The sequence below is a fragment of the Schistocerca nitens genome, chromosome 2 (assembly GCF_023898315.1).
Source record: "Schistocerca nitens isolate TAMUIC-IGC-003100 chromosome 2, iqSchNite1.1, whole genome shotgun sequence".
Taxonomy (NCBI): domain Eukaryota; kingdom Metazoa; phylum Arthropoda; class Insecta; order Orthoptera; family Acrididae; genus Schistocerca; species Schistocerca nitens.
Window position 1 is genome coordinate 410,377,960 of NC_064615.1, and position 27,353 is coordinate 410,405,312.

The following is a 27,353-nucleotide window of genomic DNA, read 5'->3' on the forward strand; positions in this document are numbered from 1 at the left end:
CTAGAACCGCTCGACCACAGCGCCCGGCCTATGCGCTACACTAACACGGATTATGTAACAGTTCTCCGCCTGAAGATGATACTGAGAACGATCGAATCGCGTAGTGGTAAAATACGTGACTGAAGCAGAAAACTTTTATTATTGCTACTGTTAATTCCTCCTTAAGTAGAACTTTAAAACACAATCAATTATTATGGCATTTTTTCTGTCTTCTTTTTTCTTCCCGAAAACCTCTCATATATTCACTGCGCTTCTTCTTCCTCTCTTCTGTCCAGTTCTTTACTGTTTTCTTCTCTTTGGGTATTTGCTGAAATTTCTGTTTTCTGATTTTTGCTCTCTATTTTTCCCCGTCTGTCATGTGTTCCGCGGAGATGTTCAATTTCTTGAGGTCTTCTATGGTTTCCTTTACGCAATTGGTTCTCACTGTATTAGTTGTTACTATGTTAAAAACCTTGGTCAGTCTGCTTTTATTCATCCTATGTATTTGTCGGATGAGTTTTGTCTTTGTTTTCCTGATGCTATCTGTAATCGTTTCTGTCTGTTAGTACAGTTCTTTTGTCGGTCTCTTTGTCCAGAGCCCTCTTTTTGAACCGGCGCGTAGATCTTTCTCAGTTATTTCTTCTGTTGTTTTTCAATCTCCTTGATTTTTTTTCTTCTTTTGATTACTGTTGTTTCTGAGGCACACAAGGCCTCTTGTAAGACTACTCTACTACAGTGTCTTAATTTGGTATTGATGGAAATACTTTTTTTTGTAATGGTATAACGTAAGTCTGTATGCTTTTTGTAGTTTTGTGATCCTTTCTTCAATGAATGTCGAGTTCTGTCCTGTTTTCTGTGTAATCTCTCCCACGTATTCGAAACTTTCTACTTGTGTTATCTCTCCTCATTTCGTTATCAGTGGCTTTCTCTCTGTGGACTTTTTGTCCATGTAATGCGTTTTTTCATATGAGTTTTGTAGTGCCGTTTTGGCTGCGAATTCGTGTAGCGTCTCTAGAGCTTCTTTGGCTTCTTTTCTGTTATTTGTTATGATGGCTATACCATGAGCGAAGGCCAGACACTCTATGTTGACGGTTCTATCCTAATGTCTGCCCATCTTTACCCCCAATTGACTCCTCTGTCCCATGTCCTAATTATTTTCTCCGAAACAAAGCTAAATAGACTGAGTGACATGTCGACTCCTTGCCTCACTCCTGTCTTGATTTCGAATGGTTCCGAGATCTTTTCCATAAATTTCTCATTGAATGTTGAATTTGTTAATGTTTTCTGGATTAGGTTTCTGTTCTTGATCTCCACCTTCATTTCTTCCAATGTGTTGAAGAGTGTTTCTCTCTCTATGGAGTCGTGGGCCTTCTTGGAGTCGACGAATGTTATCGTGGTGTTCCCAGACTTCCTTATTATCAATAGTGTTCTGAGGCACCAGATCTGTCCACTGCACGATCTTCCCTTTCTGAACCCTTCATGGTGTTCTCCTATCTGTGAATCTGTCTGAGACTCTAGACGATTTAACAGTGCTTTGGATAGAATTTTGTACGTCACAGACAGTAGTGAAACATGCTTCCGCAGAAGTGACGTATCGTTTGCTCCTCCTCCTTCCCCTCACGTCTCCTCAATAGCTGTCTTCTCTTGGGCTCTTTGCAAGGTCTTTAAAAACAAATCTAAATCTAATCTACTGGTGGAAGTAAAGCTGCGAGGACGGGGCGTGAGTCGTGCTTGGGTAGCTCAGATGGTAGAGACTCAGAGGGCCATAGACACGGGTTCACAGGTAGATGCCATGTTTCTTGACTTCCGCAAGGCGTTTGATACAGTTCCCCACAGTCGTTTAATCAACAAAGTAAGAGCATATGGACTATCAGACCAATTGTGTGATTGGATTGAAGAGTTTCTAGATAACAGAACACAGCATGTCATTCTCAATGGAGAGAAGTCTTCCGAGGTAGGAGTGATTTCGGGTGTGCCGCAGGGGAATGTCGTGGGACCGTTGCTATTCACAATATATATAAATGACCTTGTGGATAACATCGGAAGTTGACTGAGGCTTTTTGCGGATGATGCTGTAGTATATCGAGAGGTTGTAACAATGGAAAATTGTACTGAAATGCAGGAGGATCTGCAACGAATTGACGCACGGTGCAGGGAATTGCAATTGAATCTCAATGTAGACAAGTGTAATGTGCTGCGAATACACCGAAAGAAAGATCCTTTCTCATTTAGCTACAATATAGCAGGTCAGCATCTGGAAGCAATTAATTCCATACATTATCTGGGAGTACGCATTAGGAGTGATTTAAAATGGAATGATCATATAAAGTTGATCGTCGGTAAAGCAGATGCCAGACTGAGATTCTTTGCAAGAATCCTAAGGAAATGCAGCCCGAAAACAAAGGAAGTAGGTTACAGTACACTTGTTGGCCCACTGTTTGAAAACTACTCACCGGTGTGGGATCCGTACGAGATAGGGTTGATAGAAAAGATAGAGAAGATCCAAAGGAGAGCAGCGCGCTTCGTTACAGGATCATTTAGTAATCGCGAAAGCGTTACGGAGATGATAGAAAAACTCCAGTGGAAGACTCTGAAGGAGAGACGCTCAGTAGCTCGGTACGGGCTTTTGTTGAAGTTTCGAGAACGTACCTCCACCGAGGAGTCAAGCAGTATATTGCTCCCTCCTACGTATATCTCGCGAAGAGATCATGAGGATAAAATCAGAGAGCTTAGAGTCCACACAGAGGCATACCGACAATCTTTCTTTCCACGAACAGTACGACACTGGAATAGAAGGGAGAACCGATAGAGGTACTCAAGGTACCCTCCGCCACACACCGTCAGGTGGCTTGCGGAGTACGGATGTAGATGTAGATGTAAGTAAAGCACTTGCCCGCGAAAGGCAAAGGTCCCGAGTTCGAGACTCGGTCCGGCACACAGTTTTAATCTGCCAGGAAGTTTCATATCAGCGCACACTCCGCTGCAGAGTGAAATCTCATTCTGGAGTAGTGAAATCCCTCCGTAGTTATTAGGGTCGGTTTTGTCGTCTTTCCTGTGGTTGGGATGTATTAGGGCTGACTTCGATTCTTCTGGTACCTATTCCGTTACCCAGACGTATTATGTATTTTGTGTGTAATGTTTTCGTGATACAGAAAGACCCGCCAGGTTAGCCGAGCGCGGTAACGCGCTGCTTCCTGTACTTGGGTAGGCGCGTCGGCCCCGGGTCGAAATCGCCCGGCGGATTAACGTCGAGGGCCGGGGTGCCGGCCAGCCTGATTGTGGTTTTTAGGCGGTTTTCAACATCCCCCTAGGTGAATACCGAGCTGGTCCCCACGTCCCGCCTCAGTTACACGGCTCGCAGACATCTGAACACTTTCGCACTATTCCATGGATTACACTAGTCGCAGACAGTTGGGGTACACTAATTCCTTCCCGGGCGGTACGGGGTGGTGGCAGGAAGGGCATCCGGCCACCCCTTCAACTAACACTGCCACATCCGATTAACCATGCCGACCCTGCGTATCCGCGGGAAAAACGGCACAAGCAAAAGAAAGAAAGTTTTCGTGATCCAGAACATTTTTATTTACGTTAGCCCATATTGCTTCTCTCCCTTTTACCTTGCGTTTCAACTAAATTGTAGCGCCTACTGCGCAGAACGCCCGAAGTGCAAGTGGAGCGTGAAGGAGACGTGCTCGCTGACTCGGGGTCCGCATTAGGAGTGAGGCGTGCTTCGCGCGCGACTCACGGCGAGCGGGCGGCCGCATGTCCGTGCAGGCCGCGGCGCGCGCTCGTCAGCAGAGCCGAGTGCCAGGAAACAGCCAGTGCGCCGAGAGCCAGCCTGCAGCGTGCAGCGCGCCGCGCGCCTTGTGTGTGCCGTGCGCTCTACCTCCGGACGCCGTACACCTGCTACCAGAGATGCTGACCCGGCGCCACACCGGCTGGCCACGCCCGCCCACTTCCGGGTCCGAGCGCTGCGCTGGCGCCAACGGGATGTTGCCGCAGCCACCCGGTCCGCACTCAGGTATTCCTACATTCCAACTACTAGGCAGTTGTCTGCACCGCTTCGTGTTCGTACTAGAGGTATACTCCGTTTCCGTGTAGGACGGGAAATAAGAAAGGAATGGTATATGGCGAGAAATCACAGTGGGTGGTCCGCAGGGTTCGATCTACATCTACATCCACGTGATTACAATGCTACTCACAACAAAGTGCCTGGCAGAGGGTTCAATTAACCATCTTCATGCTGTCTCTCTACCGTTCCACTATCGAACGGCACGCCGGAAAAACGAGCACTTAAATTTTTCTGTGCGAGACCTTATTTCTCTTATTTTATCGCGATGATCGTTTCTCCCTAGTAGGTGGGTGCCAACAGAATGTTTTCGCAATCGGAGGAGAAAACTGGTAATTGAAATTTCATGAGAAGATCCCGTCACAACGAAAAACGCCTTTGTTTTAATGATTGCAACTCCAGTTCACGTATAATGTCTGTGGCACTATCTCCCCTATTTCGCGATAATACAAAACGAGCTACCCTTCTTTGTACTTTTTCGATGTCATCCGTCAGTCCCACCTGATGCGGATCCCACACCGCACAGAAATAGTCCAGAATAGGGCGGACAAGCGTAGTGTAAGCACTCTCTTTGGTGGACCTGTTGCACCTTCTAAGTGTTCTGTCAATGAATCGCAGTCTTCGGTTTGCTCTACCCACAATATTATCTATGTGATCGTTCCAATTTAGGTTATTTGTCATTGTAATCCCTAAGTATTTAGTTGAATTTACAGCCTTCAGATTTGTGTGACTTATGGCGTAATCGAAATTTAGCTGATTTCTTTTAGCACTCATGTGAATTACTTCACAATTTTCTTTATTAAGCGTCAAATTGACACTTTTCTCACCATACAGATACCTTATCTAAATCATTTTGCAAGTCGTTTTGGTTATCTGATGACTTAACAAGACGGTAAATGACAGCATCATCTCCAAACAATCTAAGACGGCTACTCAGATTGTCTCCTATGTCGTTAATATAGATCAGGAACAATAGAGGGCCTATAACACTTCTTTGGGGAACGCCGGATATTACTTCAGTTTTACTCGATGACTTTCCGTCTCTTACTACGAACTGCGACCTTTCTGACAGGAAATCACGAATCCAGTCGCACATCTGATGCGATACTCCGTAAGCACGCAGCTTTGATAGAAGACGCTTGTGAGCAACGGTGATAATGGGTACATTACTGTTCTTCGTCCCGTCGGCGTTTCTTAATGTTTTGATAAGTGACTTTTTAAGATCCTATTAGGTCTACAACTTTGCTTCCGCCGTTTTGCAGTAGACGGCATTAGTGGAAAGTAATGGTGCAAGTTGTAGGTCTTAATTGTCATAGAGTAAGCTTAGGCATTTGAGAGTATACCGCCCGGCTGAATATGTCAACTTACGTGCCCAATTCTCGTCACCTGCGGGAGGTTTTAATTTTCTACTTCGATATGAAGAAATCTGCGGCTGAGGCTCATAAAAAGCTGGGTAATAAGACCTATGATGATACGCCTGTTAGTGACAGAACTTTTCAAAAAATGGTTTCCATGCTTCAAGAACGGTGATTTTGACTTTGAAGACCGTTGTGAAAGAGAGAGAGCTTTCGATGCTACTGCAACCGATGGATACCATCACAGGAGATCGTTATCGAAAGCAATTGCCGTGTTTGAGCCGATCACTGAAAGACAAACGGCCACAATACAGCGATAGACATGAAAAGCTGAAACTTTCCTGGCAGATTAAAACTGTGTGCCGGATCAGACTCGAACTCGGGAATTTTGGGAATGAAAAGCTGATTTTGCAGCATGACAGTGCTCGACCCCATGTCGCAAAACCCGCCAAAACATACCTGGAAACGTTGAAATGGGAAGTTCTACCCCACCCGCTGTATTCTCCAGACATTGTTCCCCTTGACTACCAACTTTTTAGTTCGGTGGCACACGACCTGGCTGTCCAGCGCTTCCTGTCATATGAAAAATAGCAAAATTGGATCGATGCATGGATCTTCTCGTAAGACGCCCAGTTCTTCCGCCGCGGGATTCATATGCTGCCCGAAAGATGGTAGAAAGTAGTGGCCAGCGATGGCCAATACTTTGATACGTAAATTTTTTGTAAGATGCTCACAATGAAGCCTCGAACTTTGAGAAAAAACCGTGGAAGCAAAGTTGTAGCCCCAGTATATTATCGTGAAACCCCAGATTTGCTTCTATTCTTTATCCTATACTAGCTTTTCACCCACGACTTCGCCTGCACGTTCCTGTGTTACTGAGGTGGCAAGTCATGGGTTACTTCCTAATGTGGTGTCAGACTTCCTTTTGCCCGGCATAGTGCAGCAGCTCGACGTTGCGTGGACTCAACGAGCCGTTGGAAGTCCCCTGCAGAAATACTGAGCCGTACTCCCTCTATTTTCATTTTATTACTGTTATTATTATTATTATTTGAATCTTCAGTTTTACTGGTTTGATGCGGCCCGCCACAAATTGCTCTCCTGAGAGGACCTCTCCACCTCATAGAAGCATTTGCAACCTACGTCGTCAGTTATTTGCTGCATGTACTCCAATCTCTGTCTTCCTCTAAAGTTTTTGCCCTCTACAACCCCCTCTAGTACGTGGAAGTTACTCTTTGGTGTCGTAACAGGCGCCGTCTCATCCTGTCCCCGCATCTTTTCAGTGTTTTCCACATATTCCTTTCCACGCCGCTTCTGCGCAGAACCTTCTCATTCCTTACCTAATAACTCAGCCTGATTTTCAACATTCTTCTGTAGCACCACATCTCAAATGCTTCAACTCTCTTCTTTTGTGGTTTTCGCACAGTCCATGTTTCACTCCACACAATGCTTAGCTAGAAACGTACATCCTCAAAAATTTCTTCCTCAAATTATGTTTGATACTTGTAGACCTCTCTATACCCGTCCATAATTGCGAAAGTGTTGGCAGTCCAGGATTTTGAGCACGAACCGACCTCACGATTATGTTCCATAAATGTTCGATGTGATTCATGTGGCCGCGCGGTTTGAGGCGCCATGTCACGGACTGCGCGGTCCCTCCCGCCAGAGGCTCGAGTACTCCCTCTGGCATGGGTGTGTGTGTTGTTCTTAGCATAAGTTATTTTAAGTAGTGTGTAAGTGTAGGGGCCGATAACCTCAGCAGATTGGTCCCTAAGGAATTCACACACATTTGAACATTTTGATTCATGTCGGGTGGCCAAATAATTAGCTCGAATTATGCTTACTGTTCTTCAGACCAATAGCGAGCAATTATGGCCCCGTAACATGGTGCATTGTCATCCATAAAATTCCACCGTTGTTTGGGAACATGAAGTCCATGAATGGCTGCAAATAGTCTCCAAGTAGCCGAACATAACGATTTCGAGTCAATGATCGGTTCAATTGGACCAGAAGGCCCAGACCATTTCATGCAAACTAAGCCCACACAATTATGGAGCCACCAAGAGTGTGCACAGTGCCTTGTTAACAACTTGGGTCCATGGCTTCTTGGGGTCTGCGCCACATTCGAACCCTACCATCTGCGCTTACCAACTGAAATCGGGAGTCATCTGATCAGGCCGCTGTTTTCCAGTCATCTAAGGTCCAACCGATAAGGTCGCGAGCCCAGGAGAGGCGCTGCAGGTGACATCATGGGGTTAGCAAAGGCAGTCGCTTTGTCATCTGCTGCCAAAGCCCATTAACGCCAAATTTCACCTCACTGTCCTGACGGATACGTTCACCGTACGTCCCACATTGATGTCTGCGGTTATTTCACGCAATGTTGCTTTTCTGTTAGTACTGACAACTCTACACAAACGCCGCTTCTCCCTGTCGTTAGGTGAAGGCCGCCAGCCACTGCATCGTAATGCCTGGAATTTGGTACTCTTCGGCACACTCTTGACACTATGGATCTCGGAATATTGAATTCCCTAAGATTTCCGAAAGAATGTCCCATGCGTTCAGTTCCAACTACCATTCCTCATTCAAAGTCTGTTAAGTTCCGTCATGCGGCCATAGTCACGACGGTAATCTATTCACATGAATCACCTGACTACAACTGACCGCTTCACCAATGCACCGCCCTCTTATTCCTTATGTACTTAATACAGCCGCCATCTGTATGTGTGCATAACGCTATCACAAGACTTTTGTCACCTCAGTTTATACACAGGATGTCCCAGAAGGAATGTTCAGTACTCATTAAAATGACAAGCACGATCATTTGAAACAAAAAAGTCTAGTACACATGCACTCTAAAATGCCTACTTTAAGAGCCATGAGCATTTCTTCATATTTGATGTTGTAAAACAAATCTCTTATACTATAAGCACTTTGCTTTCCGTATTTTGAGAGGTTACCAGTGAAAACCCAAACGAAAAAAAAAGTCCATTAAACGTCGGCCTTAAAAGTGAATTCCTTAAGAGCAACTGAGCACTTATTCATTTTTGCTAGTGTGAAACTTGTCTCTTCTACCCAACAAGTCCTCATAGCTGTTAACGCACGTATTTTAGAGCCCATGTCTACTGCACAATCAATCTTTTCTTGTTTTTTATCTTCTCTAAAAACATGAAAACCAAAACTTTCGCAGTAGAGGAGACTTGTTTCACAGAAACGAAGATGAAGGAGTGCTCATAGTTCTTTCGGTATGCTGTGGATGCGGCTGCTTTGTGAGATGGACGATGGCGGCATTTGAATGGTCGACTACGATACAATCACACCCTGTGCAGTTGTTTCCTCATTTTAGAGTTCGCCGACTGCAAGGTTGCGTCTGATCACTGACAATACAACCTTATTCGCTGTCGGTGTTGCATTCGAGACGACTATCCAAATTAATAAGTGCAAGCGAGGGTTACTTAGAGACTTAACCCTGGAACACCAAAGGGGGCGGGGAGAGTGTTACATTACAACTAAATCATCGTAAAGTTTACAACTGCATATTTTAATCAAAGGTTATGCATTAATTAATTACCATTGTTAGAGCTCCAAAGGCACGTGATATATCACATTAGGTACAAATTGTCTTGTTTTATAACTTACTGCAATCGTAAATTTTAAGACGGTTTAGTACGATATTTATTTCTTTTTTCTTTTTCTTAAATTATTTTCTCAAATGATACGAATACAGGCAGGCAAGTTTCTCGGAAATCATGAGTGTTGTTCAGTGAATCCTACCATTCCGCGGAACACAGTTAACGCTGCTCTATGTTAATGATCATTTTGTGGAATCAGGAAGTACAATTAGTTCTTTTTGCACATCGCAGAGGCATTATTGTCAACCTGATCAAAAAAGTATAAACAAGAGAGTAGTAAATGACGTTTTTGTTAAAGTTATCGTCCGCAGCTCGTGGTCGTGCGGTAGCGTTCTCGCTTCCCGCGCCCGGGTTCGATTCCCGGCGGGGTCAGGGATTTTCTCTGCCTCGTGATGACTGGGTGTTGTGTGCTGTCCTTAGGTTAGTTAGGTTTAAGTAGTTCTAAGTTCTAGGGGACTGATGACCATAGATGTTAAGTCCCATGGTGCTCAGAGCCGTTTTTTAAAGTTATCGATTGGTTTTCGGTGAATGGACTACCTTCAACAGCTGAAAAAACAGATGTCATCGACGTTTGTAGTGCCAGAAATATCCCGCTTACTGTGAATATAGTTTATCAACAGAATGTAATAAACAGTGTCCAAAGTTCTACGGCCTTGGGTGCGTATATTGATAAAAACTTAAATTGAAAAAGCCATGTAGTACACCTGCTAAAACGTTTAGGTTCAACTACTTTTGCCATCAGAATAATTGCCAACTGCGCGGACATATAAACATTAAGCTACTATATTTTGCCCATTTTCATTCACTGATAATTTACAAGATTATATTCTCGGGCAATTCCTCACTTAGTCAAAAAACATTAGTTCGCAAAAGAAAGTAATTACAATTATATACAGAGTTCACACATGTACATGTTGCAGGTACCTATTTAAGAATCGGGAATATATTTACTCACCGGTGAAATTTGTTGTCAGCACTCCACTGCAGTTGAAAGGAATAGAGATACTCACCAACACAATACTAGAAGCAGAAATGATCTGCATTTCCCTCTGGTGAATCTTTGGCACAAAAAGGTGTGCATACACAGATACGAGGTGATGTTCAAATGTGTGTGAATTCCTAAGGGACCCAACTGCTGAGGTCATCGGTCCCTAGACTTACACAATACTTATTCTAAGAACAACACAAACACCCATGCCCGAGGGAGAACTCGAACCTCCGGCGGCAGAGATACGAAGTGACTTCAAGAAATAAGTTACACATGTCATCACACTCTAAGACTGTCGCGCAACAAGAATGGCACATTGTCAAAAGATAGTACACGGTCTACGTTTCCTGCAGACGCAGTTTTGCTGCGGTAAACGTAATACAGGGAGGCGCACGAAATGTGTTACCAATTGTTTCTTTCACAATTTACGACGCACATTAGATATCCCGCTGGGATCTCTACAGCAGTACCAGCAGAGCTTGGAAAAACAAATGAGTTACGAAATGACGTGTAATTCACGATACTGCCGCTAGGAGACTAGTAAGCAGCAATGGCTGACAATGGAAGACTGACGACACAGCAACGATCGGCAATTGTGTTACTTTTTCATGAAACGAAAAGCCTTGTTGTGACTCAGAGGCGTTTTCGACATCAGTTTAACACACGATGGGCCCCTTGCAAGAGGACCATCCATAGGTTGTAAGATAAATTTGTACAGGAAGGAACACTATTGGAAGCGAAGCGACCTCGGCCTAAGCCTGTTTGTTCGCCGGAGAATATTGAAGCGGTACGAGTTGCTGTACAGAGAAGTCCCGGGAAATCGTGTAGAAAGGCAGCAGTGCAACTGGAAATATCCAGACGTTCCGTTCAACGCATTCTTAAAAGTGACTATATGTACCCATACAAGATGACCTGTGCACAGAAGCTCACTGAAGAACACAAGCAGCAGAGACTAGTGTTTGCTCAGTGGGCGGAGGATAGGGAAGAAACTCTCAACAACGTTTGGTTTTCAGTCCAGGCGCATTTTCCTTTAGACGGTGTGGTTAGCAAACAAAATGTACGCTTTTGGGCCACTGAAAACCCACAAGTGCTTCATGAACGACAACATTACGCTTCGAGGATTCCAGCGTGGGCAGCAATTTCCAGTCACGGACCTATTGGACCCTTTTTCTTTGAAGAAATTGTGAACAGCGAGCGTTATTTGAGCATGCTTCGCAACAGCTTCATTCCACAGCTTCTTGCTAGTGCCTTGCCCTTCAACACGCAGTGGTTCATGCAAGATGGAGCAACGCCACATACTGCAAACACTGTGTTGGAGTTTTTACACGAGCATTTAGACAAGCGGATCATTTCACTCAGATCTCCAGGTCGCTTCAATGACGGACAAAATTGGCCCCCCAATAGTCCAGACCTCAATCCATGTGACTTTTTTCTTTGGGGGTACCTAAAGGAAAAAATTCTCCCGAAACGTTCACGCGATTTAATGGAACTCAGAAGACTTATTCTTCAAGCTTGCAGTGAAATTACGGAAGAAATGTGCCGTAGGGTAATCACTAACTTCAGTGTTCGTTTGAAGGAAGTTAGGAAACGAAATGGTGGACATATTGAGCATGTGCTGAGTTAGAACAAATCTCCGGCTCTTCATTGTAGTATATGTTCCTTTCAGACTGTATTGACAATAAAGTTCATATTCAAAAACAAAATGGTAACACATTTCGTGCGCCACCCTGTAGAAGCACCACAGTGCGCGATTGAAATGGGCGTGACAACTGGAAATGTACTCCAAAGCTGGAAGTATGCGAGACAGTACGAATCTTGTAGGTAAAACATCTAAATTGTACACATATTCACCGTCAAATTCTGGCAGTGTACGGACCAAATGCTACATCGCGTCCAGCCTTATTGAAATCGTGCCAACCATTTGATGAAGGCCACACAGACGAGAGTGATGTTGATCGGGAAGCAAGGCCATCGACATCGGCCACAGATGACAGTGTCCAGGAAATCGAGGTACTGATTCGCAGCAATCGCAGAATTCCCAACGGCGAGGACATTCACACAGCGGTTCCCGAACTGCTCCGCAACCAAGCAGTGGATTTATATCGTTGAGGAATTGAATGATTGGTAGAAAGTTCCGGCCGTTGTTTACGCAGACTTTGAAGCAATGCTGAAAAAGAAGTGTCATGGTCAGCGCCACCTAGAAGTGTTGTGCAGCATTCAATAAAAGTCACTTAGCCTCCCATGATAATGCGTAACTTTCTTTTTGGACTCCTATAGTATAAAACGATTTGACAATCTACGCAATGAAATAAAATGCCTGACAGACGGCAGAAGTGTTTTCATGTGTTCATTAAAGTTATTTGTCTCTTCTTCTTCGTTTTTTTTTTCTAGTGTTAAGTATATTATGCTCGATCCAAAAATACTCTCGTCTTCTTCCAAGTAGTCCAGGTAAAGTAAAAGGCTGACACCCCTGATCTACACCTATACTCTGTAAACCACAGTGGGGCGCATGCCAGGGGGTATCTCTCGTTGAACCACATGTTTGGGTCTCTTCCCCTTCCATTTGCGACGGAAAAATGTCAGCGATACACAGGGGATTGTAGTGTAACTCCTAATTCCTCACTAAATGCTAGTTCACGAAACATTGCAAGTAGGCTTTCGCGGAATGGTTGGCGTCTATCTTCATGTATTTGACGTTCAGGTATTCCAGTACTTCAGTGGTGCTCCCCCGTGAGTCAAACAAATTAGTGAAAATTCGTGCTCTACTTAAATATCATCTATTAATACTATTTGCTTTGCTTCTGGTTCGCTTAGAGTAGCCGTTCAAAAAGAGCGTTCTGGTTGGATATCGCTCCAAAAGTGAAGTCCATTCTTCAATACGATTCTTAGTCGCGAAAAATCTCAAAGTTGCTGACATTCATCGCCTTATTTGTGCTATATACAGAACAAATATTGTGAGTAAAGATCCTGCATGTCAATAGTGCTGTTTGTTTACGAGTGGAAGGTCGAACGTTCATGATAACGACAGAAGCCTGAAGTCAACTTGAAACTAGCAGAGAAAATTGCCTAAAATGTTCGTGAAGATCGATGTTGTCTCAACTGTCGAAAAACTTTCCACGGACTTCTCGAAGTGTTTTGCATGAGGTCGTGAGCAAACGATTAGAGTACCGCAGGCTCCGCGCTCGTCGGGCAGTCTGTAGTCTCTGGTTGCAGAGTTCTGTGCAGCGGGAAGTGCAGGACCCGGCAAGAGATACGATGAATTCTTAAATCTGAAAGATGATAATCTAAGAAAGTAATAAAAAGGTGTGTCCCTAAAAATTTGCTAATAATTTCAGTTTCATGACTGCAGAATTTTATACATAGCAAAACGGAGATTAGTTTCAAAATAACTCTCGTACTTCAAAACTAGTTACAAATTGTGCCTGGATTCAGCTTTTAGTTAATCGATAGAGTTGTTTCCTTGTTGATCGTTTTATATTACCTTTCGTGTTTGATTTGGTGGCTCAGTGGCTTAAGTTCTAGATCCAAAAATCCAGCGTTCAATCGCCAGTCAGTCATGGGACTTCTTCTGGCACTCTGGCAATGATTTGTTAGTGGCAAAAATGTAAGCTTCCACCGTGATTTCGAATCCACTTTAAACTGTACGATCTCCCGCTACTGGCTCGTTAAGTCAGTTTAGAAGTCGGAACAATGCAATAGCATAGCACCTCCAACATGGCCATATTTATTCAGGCTCTGCAGTTTTCAAACCTACCTTCATGCTGAGGACACCTTAACTTGGTGTTAATTTTGTAATAAACCAGAAGAGTGCCGAAATAACACGTTTCTTGTGTCTGCAAAGATGAATCGTCAATACGAGCTAGCTCGGGGCACAGAACATCCACATGAGATTATGGAACAAACTCATCGTTCACCTAAAGTTAAGGTCTTTTGCACCATGTTCTCTCCAAAAGTTTATGGACTATTTTTGTTTGTGGAGAAAACTATGACTGTGTTCGTGTACCGGAACATGCATAATAATGGCTCAGACCACAATTACAGTAAGACACTGGAGACTTTATTTTGCAACAAGACGGCGCTCCACCACACTTTCTTTCAGGTATTCGTGATTACCTCAGTGCTGAACTGTCTCAGCTGAACTGATTTGACTTGCTTCTCACCATGACTCTTCGGCAAGAGCTTGACTGTTGTATTAACGTTTTCCATCTCATGAAGACCGCCGATGTTGTAATGTCTGTTAAAATCTTTGAGAGATGCTCTATCCACCAACTATTTTTCGTATATCTATCAGGTTTCATGCAGTCATCTTGTGAAACTCTGCAAGTACTTATGAATAACCCTGTACAAAACTCTTGTCCGTTGCATTCTTGAGCTTCGTCTCCATCCTCACCAGCTTGACTGAACGAAAAGATGGACACCATTAACAACAAAAAGGCAGAACAAGGAGTAAACTACAATGGAAGGCGCTACACGAAAAACATCCTCATCACTCTTGTATTTCAAATTATGAAAGCACACTTCCGCTAATAGTGTATAAACATATTATTTCACTCCCGCAGCCATCACGTAACCACCACGATGGTGAAATTAGAGATATGACTTCTACAGAATCTCACGATGAGTGGCTCTTAGCCCTTACCTTCCATCAATTGAATATGGAGGAGGAAGAACGGCGCTGGTAGTCTATGTACCCATGACCGCACAGTATATAGTGGCTTTCGGAATAACGATGAAGATCTAGTACGATGGTACACAGCTATAAATTTGGAAAGCGTTCATAACCTTCCGCCAGTTCAAGAACCCATTTAGTCTCATTTTCAAGAATTAACTCCGGAATCTTTTACACTTCGCTCCTCTGTGCGTGTTTTAATTTAGAACTCGCTAATTTTGAACTGCGTCCTCCCCTCTCTCCATCATTAAAATTAGTGTTTGTCCTAGGAGCTATGAATTTCAGAGATGAGGCGTTCTGTCTTGCTCACAATCGCTTAAAGTCAAACTACGAGGGAACGAACAAGTGAACAAGAGACTAGACTAAAATAATGTGTGTGGCTACTGACGAGTTTGTAGGCATTGTACAATAAGCAGATGAGAATCCTACGTACTAGGCGGTTCGCCGTGAATGTGGGGGCGCAGTGCCTTTCATCGGTTCTAACGCCAGTTGGTACTGTGATGGAGAATGACGGCAGAGTTGTCATAGTCGGAATTCTACCCCGTAGGGTATGTTTCTGGCTCAGTGCTGCCACTAAACGGAGAGGTTGGTAATAATAGAAACGTACTGAGACAAGAACGGTCATCCAGGAACGAATTAAGTGATATGGCACCCGACAGATTTTAACAACCGACTGGTCAGTTGACTGTTTTTTCAGTTGATTGAAACTATCGAATAAACTAGTATACAGATGGCGGTAGCATCGCATATACAGCCTATAAAAGGGCAGTGCATTGACAGACCCGTCGTTTGTGGTGACTCACGTGAACAAATTTCCAACGTGATTATGGCAGCATGACGGGAATTAAAAGACTTTGAACGCGGAACGGTAGTTGGAGCTAGACACATGGGACATCCCATTTCGGAAATCGTTGGGGAAGTCAATACTCCGAGATCCACAGTAACAAGAGTGTACTAGAATAACAAATTTCGGGCAGTGCCTCTCACCAAGGACAATGCAGTGCTGCACTTAACGAACGAGAGCAGCTGCATTTGCACAGAATTGTCAGTGCTAAGAGACAAGTATCACTCCGCGAAATAACCGCAGAAATCAATGTGCGGCGTACGACGAACGTATCCGTTATGACACTGCGGTGAAATTTGGCGTTAATGGGCTATGGCAGCAGACGACTGGCGCCTTTGCTAGCAGCACAACATCGCCTGCACCGCGTCTGCTGGCTCGTGACCATAACGGTTGGACGCTAGACGACTGGAAAACCATGGCTGGTCAGATGAGCTCCGATTTCAGATGTTAAGAGTTAATGGTAGGGTTCCAGTGTGGCACAGACCCCACGAAGCCGTGGACCCAAGCTGTCAACAAGGCACTCTGCAGGCTGGTAGTGGCTCGCTAATGGTGTGGGCTGTGTTTAAATGGAACGGACTGGGTTCTCTGGTCCAACTGAACCGATCATTGACTGGAAATGGTTATTTTCAGCCACTTGAAGACCATTTGCAGCCACTCATTTACTTCATGTTCCCAAACAATGACGAAACTTTTATGGATGATAATGCGCCATGTCGCCGAGCCACAGTTGTTCGCGATTGGTTTGAAGAAAATTGTGGACAATTCGAGCGAATGACTTGGCCTTCCAGGTCGTCCGATATGAATCACATAGAACATTTTTTGGACATAAGCGAGAGGTCGGTTCATGCACAAAATAATGCACCGGCAATACTTTCGCAGTTATGGACGGCTATGGACGCAGCTTGGCTCAAAATTTCTGCAGGGGCTTCCAATCACTTGTTGAGTCCATGCCACGTCGAGCTGCTGCACTAAGCCGGGCAATCTTCTTCTTGTTCTTTATCGTCGCCTTGTCCCACGTCACGTAGGGTCGGCGTTGCTCTTCTGGATCCTTCTCCTCCATAGTACTCTATCCGTTGCTTCCTTCTTCCATCCTTTCTCCCTTAGGTCCCCGGATATCTTATCCTTCCACCCCATCTTCGGTCTGCCTCTCCTTCTCGCTCCTTTAATCTTTATATCTTCAACTCTGTTTCCGATATACTCTTCCCCTTTTCTCTGTAAGTGTCCGTACCACCTTAGTCTGCTCTCTTGTATCTTTTTCCCCGTGGGTCCCACTTTCACAGCTCCTCTAACAAATTAATTTCTAATCCTGTCCTTCCTTGTTACCCCACACATCCACCTCAGCATCCTCATTTCCGCCGCTTCCATCTTCCTTTCCTGGGCTACTATGATTGGCCATGTCTCTGCCCCGTATATCATAGCAGGCCTTACCACCGACTTGTACACTTTCCCTTTCAACCCAATGCTCACCTTCTTGTCACACAGTACTCCACTCATTTTCCTCCAGTTGTTCCAACCGCAATTTATTCGGTGTTGTATCTCGCTTTCCAGTCCTCCGTCCCTCTGTATGTACGACCCCAGGTATTTAAATTTGCAGACGGATTTCAGCTCATCATCCTGGATCTTGCAAGACCTCATATGCACATCCTTCAGTGCTAAATATTCTGACTTTGTCCTGCTAATTTTCATCCCTCTTTCTTCTAGTGCTTTCCTCCAATCCTCCAGCTTTTCTTCAAGTCTGTCGATGCTCTGCTCACAAAGAACCACATCATCCGCAAACATCATATTCCACGGCGCTTCCTTCTTCGCATCTTTCACCAGCACATCCATAATCAGGTCAAAGAGGTAGGGACTAAGCGCAGACCCTTGATGTAACCCTACTTTTACTGGAAACTCCTTTCTCACCAGAGAATGAAAGAGTGATAGTCGGAGGGGATCTAAATGGTCATGTTGGCGGAAGGAAAGGTGGGGAAGAGAGGTGGCATGGAGGATAGGAGTATGGCGAGAGAAATGAGGAAGGAAAAAGGATAATGGAGTTTGCAGTGGCTTTTGATAACTATTTCCAAAAAAAAAAGAGAAAAACTAATAACATGCAGGAGTAGCGAAAATAAAAGCCAAATTGATTACATATTATGTAGAAGGAAAAATAGTGGGGAGGTGCGAAATACTAAGTTCATATACGGTGAAGGAATAGCGACACAACATACGTTGACTGTAGCGGATTGTGAGATGAAAGTATGTAAAAGACAGAGGCACATAAATCAATGTGAAAGGAAAATTAAGTGGTGGAAATTAAAGGATAAAAAGTTGAGAGAGGAGTTTAGTGAAAAAGTACTGGAAAGGTAAAATTGGTAGAGAGTGTGCAGGAGTGGTGGAAAATAAATAGTGCACTAAGCTGGGCGATAGGAGGTCCTATATATTTGGAGAGACCCCATGACTTTTGCAACTCAGTGTATGAATGTTATCACTCACTCTTGAGATTTGAGTGGTTTCACTTAGTGTGAAACAACCGACTAACACAAGTCTCTGAGGTTATGTCAGTTTTCTCAGCCTGCGAGTATGAGCAGTTTCACTTACTTACTTGTTCTGCCTTTTCGGTTATGCATGTACCGTAACTAGGGTTGCCAACCTTTTTAGACACAAATAACGTATCTTATTTTATAGAAAGGTAAAAAAGCTATATTTCTTAAATGAAATGTTTTCAAAATTTATGTAATTATTTACTTAAAAAAGAATTTTTCGTACTTCTGGCATTAAATGTAAATTTTTGGCAGGTTTAAAAAGTTTAACAACTGATGCTACACTGTAAATTTCTGTTTAAATAAATGAGCAATTTCTTTTTTATTTCAATTTATTGAAACTCTATCTGTCTCTCTCTTCCCGCTTGTATGCACTTATCGCCGACAATTCTCATTCAGAAAATACTGAAGTGACGCAAACGGAAAGCATGTAGGACACAATAGTTTTTAGTTGTTTGGTGATTTAATCACTCACTTTTTAAGCATTTACTACCACTTATCGAAAAATGATTTTCATTCCTTTTCTTAGATTTTTTAACGTATATAGTATCAAAATATGAATCATCCCTGCAGGTATTGAATACTGCATATCTCACTGAATTAATCTTGAGAATCTCTTTTTATGCAGTCATATGATTTATTCCAATCCCATGCCATTGTGAGCGTTTCGGCGTTTTGATGTAGACATAAAGTTCACTGTTATGTAAACGCGCTATTCACTGAATTAAACGTAATGGCTACTTATTGGCTCTAAGCACCATGGGACTTAACTTCTGACGTCATCAGTCCTCTAGAACTCAGAACTACTTAAACCTAACTAACCTAAGGACATCACACACATCCATGCCCGAGGCGGGATTCGAACCTGCGACCCTAGGGTTGCGCGGTTCGAGACTAGCGCCTAGAACCGCTCGGCCACCCCGACCGGCGGCTACTTATTGGCACAAAATTAAAAGCAAATATCGGAAAGACAATAACAGTGACATTGGCAACAGAATGCAGCCAACAATAACGATTTAACAACAAAAAAACGATCGATTGTTTCGGATCAAAACTTAGGCGGCGGGGGTCAGGCGAGTCCAATTGTCGCTCCCAGGAATCATATGGGTGCGAAATTGCTGACCGACTGTTTTCATTGTTGGCTAGATTTAACAACAAAAAAACGATCGATTGTTTCGGATCAAAACTTAGGCGGCGGGGGTCAGGCGAGTCCAATTGTCGCTCCCAGGAATCATATGGGTGCGAAATTGCTGACCGACTGTTTTCAGTGTTGGCTAGAGACACATAAGGGCGCTATAGCACATGCTTGAGATATTCACTAAGTTACTTTCACTACAGCCTGTTAAGAGCAATGTGTTGAGTCACGTAGGCCCGTAACCGCTCGCATGGCTGCAGCTTCCGCGCGCGACTCCTCTCCGGTGTTGGTCCTTTGTGCTTAACATCGTGCGCCACGTCATTCCTGTTTCATGGAAAGTCGCAAATGCGTGCAGCAGCAGGAAAGGCGTTGTGCTGTCTTGTGACGTTCTCGTCGTAAAGTTGTGATACTCGCAATGGCACCTCATTGTTCGTAGGCTAAGGCGCTGTCTGGTGGTGAGATTCGTCTCTTCTGACCACGTTGTCGACGTGTCACCAAACCGTCATTCTTCTTCCTTCTCGATATGGACAGTCTTTCGCTCATCATTACTGATGACAGTTGAGCTCGCCCTGGGCACTTCAGCTGCTATGCTGCTACTCTGGTGGCGTACCGCTTTGCACGTATCGTAGGTAGCGCATCTCCTAACTGATTCTTACTTCAGTCAGAACGTGGACAGTCGACCTTTTCATTACACTAGTACCATTCATTGCCTCAAAACTGTCGGCCTGCTCCAGTCATACGTTTATATCCGACGTGGTGCAATACCCGCCTTCTTGCCAGCAACTACCGAACAAAGTGGCGCAGCGCTTAGCACACTGGACTAGTATTCGAGAGGACAGCGGCTCAAATCCCCGGCCGGTAGCCCAGATTTAGGTTTTCTGTGATGTCCATGAACTCCTTAAAGCGAATTCCGGGACGCTTCCTCTGAAATTCCTCCTTCATCTTCACCAGTCCAACCTTATATTCGGTGTGTAATGGCCACGTCATCGACGATATTTTAAATCTTAATCTCTCTTCCCTCTTACTAGCAAACAGAAACCGACCGACCTCCCAGCCCAACCATGTTTTAAAAAAGATTGGAGCCTCTCCGCGCTCCACTCCCATGGCGGCCATCACGATCACATCTTTGAAGGAATTAGTTACTATCAATGACTGACAGGATGTGGGACGGCAACGTTATCTATACGTATGGATGAGTACACTCATAAATACGATCCATCTAGGAAATATAGGAAATATTAGAAAGCCTCTGAAGGGTAGCGGTTCAGGCGGGCGGGGGGGGGGGGGGAAGGGGGCGAGGGGGGGACGGAGGAAGGGGGGGGGGCGTACTCTGCAAGCAATGGGAGAAAAATCTCTGAGAAAGTCTGGATGGCTATTAGGGCCACTCGCGGATTGTGCTTACTAGCCGTGCCGTTTCATACATGAGTGCAAGGAATTGTTAGTAAATCTTTGGCTACACTTACTGTTGGGTATCCACCATCTCCTCTGGTGTATAGTAAATATTTATTTATCATCAAACTACTTTCGCGGCGTAAGAGCCACATTTTCGGGGATACATATTTATTTCATAATTTATTTCAAACGATAACGAATAGATGACCCAACATTCTTTGTCCAGTTGTGATAAAAAAAAAATCTCCTCTAGATTAGCTGCAACGGTCTCACTCCTGTAACGTGTCAGTATCGTCATCAGAAAGATCAATTTGAATATAAATTCGGCCTCATTCTAGATGGTCATGTGTGGATTTTGGTTCCCCTGTTGCAGCGGGGCGCTAGCCTGTGTGAGGAGTGTAACTGGCACAGCCAGCGAGATTTGCTATAGTACAGGATGTCGCCCACATCGTGCTTTCTGCTTGTTGTCTGTCGTGTGCTTTCCATACCGTGTACGTTCTATTACGAACAAATATTTCCGGCAAGTTACGTGTCTGCCCTGTGGTTGTGATCGTAAATTCCCAGATTCAAAATGAAGGGGTTATTCGAATGTCTTGTGACCTTGGAGAGTGGTGTACGCGAGTTTCTTGAAAATTTTTAAGGGGCTCAAGCCAGAATTCACAGTGCACGCTCGTATGCTTGTGTATCGTGAGCATTGCTTATAGTTCGTAGAACAGTGTTCCGTATGTCCGGCAGGCGCCACAGATGTGTTGGAGCAGCGCATTCTCAGATTAGAGCTTTCTGCACGTTATCGTTTTATGATAGGTTCGTATTGATAATAGTCTTGTGGCCCTTGATGATTTTTTCCAGGACGGAACTGTGTCCGTCCTGTATTTCAATCAAGTCGCGGCATGATTCCACGCACGAGTCGTTTAGTTCGGGAGTCAAGGAGTGTGGGACAAACGTTGCACACACTTATCTCCTCTTCAAAACATTCTGGAGAAAGTGATGAACACTTAATTTAGCGATGTTGCTCCATTGCGATTCGTGACACAACAACGTTGACACACTATGGCCGCACGCCCCCTACTTAACACTGCCTCCTCGCAAATGATTGGTCGAATGCACATGTATTGTTTACAGTTGTTAGTTCAAGATGCGACCTTAGTTACCGCGATGACGTCGTATATTCCATAAATAAAGTCAGTCTCGGCTCGGAATTTTTTGGGTATGGACACCGTACCCCATTCGTGCGTCGCATGCTCTGTCCTTCAAAACTAATACGTTATTGTGAACGTTTGTATACACAAGTCTCCACTCGTTTAATTCGTGCTCGTAATTTAAATTTATTTAATGTTGGATAATTTCCTGTTTATGTAAAGATCCCTGCCCCACTTCGTATATATAAGAAGACTACATACGTTAATTAGTAAAGCCATTCTTGCAGTAACACGTATTTCTCTTTAACATCTCAGCGACATCCAATACATCATTACATCAACACCACTAGGTGAGTACCCGGCGTGGCACCGGTATGTACCTGTTCCAGTCTTCTATTAGTTTATCCCCTGCCTCCCCCTCTCATTGTTATTTCCACCACCCCTTATCTCTGTCCACCTCCTCCACCAACCCACCTCCCCCCCCCCTCCATCCACTCTGTGGGCCTATCTCCTCCTTCTCCCTAGCTGTTTGTCCATCTCTTCGCTCTCCCTTCTTGTTCAACATTGTCACACTCACCGCAACGGTCTTTCCAGACTGTAAGTAATATGTGTAACAAATTTGACTGTAATTGTTCCAGGGGCTTAGGATGGTCTTTTTACCCATGGTTTACTCGCATATGTATACGTCAAGACGTTTCACACATATTTAACACATTTGTAGCGTATTTGTGCACATGTTTCACCCGTACGTCCAGCGAATTTCACCCTGCAGTTTCATTTTCACGCAGAGCAATGTTTATTACATCGTATCTCTTGAACTATGTGCTGTACAATGATATAATTTTGGAGCCACATGCAGTGATATATCTGTCCACTATCTGCGAAATTTGTTGTGAATCGAATTAGTAGTAAATAAGTAATAAATTAACACGTCATGCATGACGCGGCAGTTTGACACGCATCTCAGTGTTTAGGATGTCATATCTCCTGAACCACTGTATGTGTCGTACAATGATATATTTGTGTAGGTACGTTCAGCAGCAACCGTAGATCCCATCCGCTACTAGTGTGGCGAATAGAGTTAGTGGTAGCGATGTAATAAATTTAAACGTTTTGCATAATGCGATTGTTTCTCACGCTTCAGTGTTTATGACGTCACATCTTATGAACTAAGTGTCGTACAATGGTGTAATTTTCCTGGTACATTCAATGGAATATGCGAATATTGTCTGCAAAAAAATGTGTCACGAATACAGTTAGTACCAAAGAACTGATAAATTAAAACGTCATGATTCGTGTGACATCACTTCATGAACAGCGCAAATGCAGTAAGCGATAAACTTCTTAACTTTCGTCATTTTCTGGGGGATCGCCAACGAGAAAAAATTTCGTAAAGGTTAGAAATTAAGTGTAAAGTTTGTTTCAGGTCTCTAAGTGCTCTCATTGTGAAATATTGTATGACTAAAGGATGGGTACTCTCGCGTCGTGGGCTACACTGCCTTTTCAGCCTCACGCCAAACCCCACCCCTTTGGTAGCTGGTTGCTTCTTACACCCACAACGATTCTTTCCAGGCAGTCAATAATATGTGTACGACGTTTGGTTGAAATCGATCCATTGGTTTAGGAGATGTGGAACACACAAGCATACATACATACGTACGTACATACATCCATTCTTATAATTTGTACAGATTTTTAAAGATGTGCTTTAGCACATTTCATTCTCCTTTCCTCACCATTTAAATCCTTCCAAACGGTACTTAGATGTCAGTGTCTTTGATATCTCGAGGCAGCTTACTACTTCAAAGATTAAAATAACGAAGTTACTACACCATTTATGTTTTTACACTGCAGCGTAATGCATTTGGAAAATTGATTCCCGTTTTCAAGTGCTGTGGAAAGTTGTTATGGCTCTTTCGTGTTTGTGTTGCGTTTTAAATGTACTGTTTTGCTTTTGAAACGCTAGGCTGGTTGGGTACTGGGTGCATGTTGCTCAGCACGAGCAGTACGATCGCTCCACCCTAACTGCTTCACGTTACGCGCGCTTTATGTCACATTCCTGCTTTAAACGACTTCCAAGAGCATTTCTTGCTCGCCCGCAACGACTGCTAGCGAAGCAAACGCAGTAGCATCGCGGGAAGCTGGGACAGAATAATTCAGGCGGCAATGGTATCGCTCATTCTGTCGGAGACGTTTAGTAATCAAATAGTGACAACACTTAACTGATCCACTATTACTGTCTGCGATTCTAACTAAGTCTGTATTTTAAAATGTTCTCCTGTGTTTGAAGCGGGCAGATGTTATTTCTTCCACCAGCACCATTTTTCATGAAATGAAAAAGGGTTCAAATCTCCACCGATCGTCCTGATTAAATGTGGCATCTTGAGCTGTCGGATGTTCCGCCGGATGTCAGTGTCAGTGTCAAGAATTACGTCCTAACTGAAGTATCCCCGTGGTTGCCAAAAGTGATATGACTACTAGGATGTGTCTTCAACGCAAAGAAAACCTTGTCCAGTTGAATTTATGTAGTGTCTCCGAACATCGCAACGTTGGTAGGCCGTTAAATTCTAACCTTCTTTGTCTTCGTTCCATTTCATTTTGTCTGCCAAATCCATTTGTAAACAGTGTCTGAAAAGCCAACGTTATTTCAGCAAAAACGTAAAAAGTTCTGAGATTTTCTTAACAGGAAATTCTGAATAATTCAGTCATCTAAAGTGTCAGATCTGCTGGCGAGCCAAAGTAATATTTCTTGTAGAAATAACAGTTCAAGAAAATGGCTCTGAGCACTATGGGAGTTAACATCTGAGGTCATCAGTCCCCTAGAACTTAGAACTACTTAAACCTAACTAACCTAAGGACATCACACACATCCATGCGCGAGGCAGGATTCGAACCTGCGACCGTAGCGGTCACGCGGTTCCAGACTGAAGCGCCTAGAACCGCTCGGCCACTCCGGCCGGCAAAATGACAGTTATTACTTAAAATACTGCTCAGGAGAACTCAGCGAATTGAAACTTCATCTTAATGCCCGCTCAACGCAGACGGATTGTTGCATTTCATCAACCTAATACTTTCCCAAACTCGTACCATTTTCGATATCTTGCTAGTAGAACCTGGGATAAAGCAACAGGATCTTGGCAAGCAGATATGTACTGAGAGTTTCATTTTACGGTGTGAACAGTGAGAAATATCCTGTCACGTCTTGTTTTCTCTTGAGAATGATTGCAATTCGGTAGAAGTTTCATTCACAAACCCGCTCCAGTGCAGTCTGCATTGCTTCGGAACATTTTTTTTTTTTTTCGCTCTGAACTCGTTTGACGACCCTAACACAATCGTAGTAGGAACTAATCGATCGTGAAACACACCTACAGATGTCGACTGTTAACAATCTGGTAGATTCAGTCACATCATCAAAATCCCGAGCCGGTTGGTGGACAATGCCCATAATGCTCCAAAAGTTCTCAGTTTTGGAGAGATCTGCCGACTTTCCTGGCCAAGGTAGGGTTTGGCAGGAACGAAGACAAGCAGTAGAAACTCTAGTCGTGTGCGGGCGGACATTAATTTGCTAAAATGTAAGCCCAGGGTGGCTTGCCATGAAAGGCAACGAAACGGAGTGTAGAATATTGTCGACGTACGGCTGTGTTGAAAGGATGCCGCGGCTGACAAGCAAAGAGGCTCTATTATGTTGATATCCCACTGCTATCGGGGGCGTCTCCAGATTCGTCATCGGCCTGGGATCTCACTAACTGGAATAAGATTGTCTCCATCTATGAGTTCCGCTTCGAACAGAGCCCCGATGACCGGCGAAGGCGTGTCTCCAGACTCTGGACAGCGGTGGAACACCAACCTGTCTGTCGCCCGGCATATGGCGGACCAGCCAGGGATGGTGGACTGGCGTGCCATTTCTCTTCATAGCAGAAACCCTTTGGTTGGCATCTGCAGCACCCTTACAGCACAACGACGCGTCGATATTCCACGCCCCATTTTGTTGTCCTCCGTGACGAGCCAGCCTAGGTTTTCATTTCAGCAAGATAATGCACGCCCACACATGGCTAGAGTTTGTAAAGCTTGTCTTCGTGCTGTGTAAAACTGCCTTGGGCAGCAAGGTCGCCGAACCTCGCCCCACTTGAGAACGTCTGGAGCATTATGGGCGGGGTTCTTCAATCCAAATCGGGATATTTTACGATCTAACGCGCCAGTTGGACAGAATTTGAACAGAGTATCCCTCACGGGACAACTCTATCAATCAATGCCAAGCAGAATAAATGATTGTATAAGGGGCAGAGGTGGACCAACGCGTTAATGGGTTGCTCAATTTGTCAAGCACTTTCTCTTGAATAAATCATCCAATTTTTCTGAAATTGTAGTAATTTATTTGTCTGAACATGTACATCATATCTACCAATTTCCATCCCATTCAGATAACTCCCCATGGTGCGTCGTTTTATATATGGGGTGAACCACCTAAAACTTGCACCACATATACTGCGGAAATTGAAAGCGTTATTGATGTGCGGTTTTCACAGAATTGATTGGTAGTCAGGGGCTTGTATTGCAGATTGTAATAGTAACTACAAAGTGTATTTTTGCGCAAACATACATTTTTAATGGAACAATGCCTATGGGCATTAACAGTCTAAAAGTAGGGTAAATTTGAACGTATTTTGAAAAGTTGTCACATCGACACTTGTACAGTACCTGTGGTAACACACACTGAAGAACAACACAAGTGCATATACCGGCTATGTGGATTCTAACCAATGATGGGACAACTGACCATCAATGATTGTAGTCAAAATGATCATCGGCAGAGGCAATACACGTTTCCAGTCTGTTATGGAACGACTGCTGCACACGTGCCAGCATTTCAGTGGAGATGTCCGAGCAGGCTGCAGTAATAAGTCGCTGACAATCATCGGGTGTAGATTGTATAGCTTTGCAGACAGTTTCTTTTACCTTTCCTCACAGAAAAAAAGTCTACAGGTGTCAAATCAGGAGAATGAGCCGGCCAAGGTATAGGTCCTCTGCGTCCAAACCAACGATTTGGAAACAATTCGCGAAGACATTCTGTAGGACTTCGTGCATTACGAGCTGGACAGACATCATGTTGATACTACAGGCTGCTCCTATTCTGCAGAGGAACGTCTTCTACCATCCGTGGAAGATGGTCTGTTACAAGGCTGCGATACTTGTGCGCGTTCGGTGTTCCGTCTATGACACATGGGCCCGTGAGCTGATGATTCACTATCCCGCAGCATATGTTTACACTACGTGGACGGTGACGTTCCACCTGACGAAGCCAACGGGGATTGTCAACAGACCATTGGTGCTTGTTTCGGCAGTTTACCTGGCAATGATTGGTAAATGTGGATTCATCACTAAACAAGATACATGATACATTTCGAGTACCCTGTCTTAATGCATATGTATAGAAGTTAACACGATCTCATAACCGTTTCCATGCAGCTCTTGATAGAAACAGATGTGATAGGGATGGGACCTATGTGGATGGAGAATCCATAGGACACTTGCCCTGACTCATGCCAGTTCCTCGTGCGATTGCGTGGGAGCTCAAGTTCGAATCGACTCCAACAGCAGCAATAACATTAATTTCCCCCTCTTCTGTCGTCACTTGTTTCCT

General features: G+C 44.1%; 1 protein-coding gene across 1 annotated transcript in view; it reads left to right on the top strand.

The window, feature by feature from the left end:
• Nucleotides 1-3,857: 3,857 nt before the first annotated feature.
• Nucleotides 3,858-27,353, top strand: part of LOC126236266 (uncharacterized) — a 127,161-nt gene continuing 103,665 nt past the window's right edge. The window contains exon 1 of the mRNA XM_049945421.1: nt 3,858-4,000. The gene's annotated coding sequence lies outside the window, so the exon portion shown is untranslated. The remainder of the gene's footprint in view (nt 4,001-27,353) is intronic.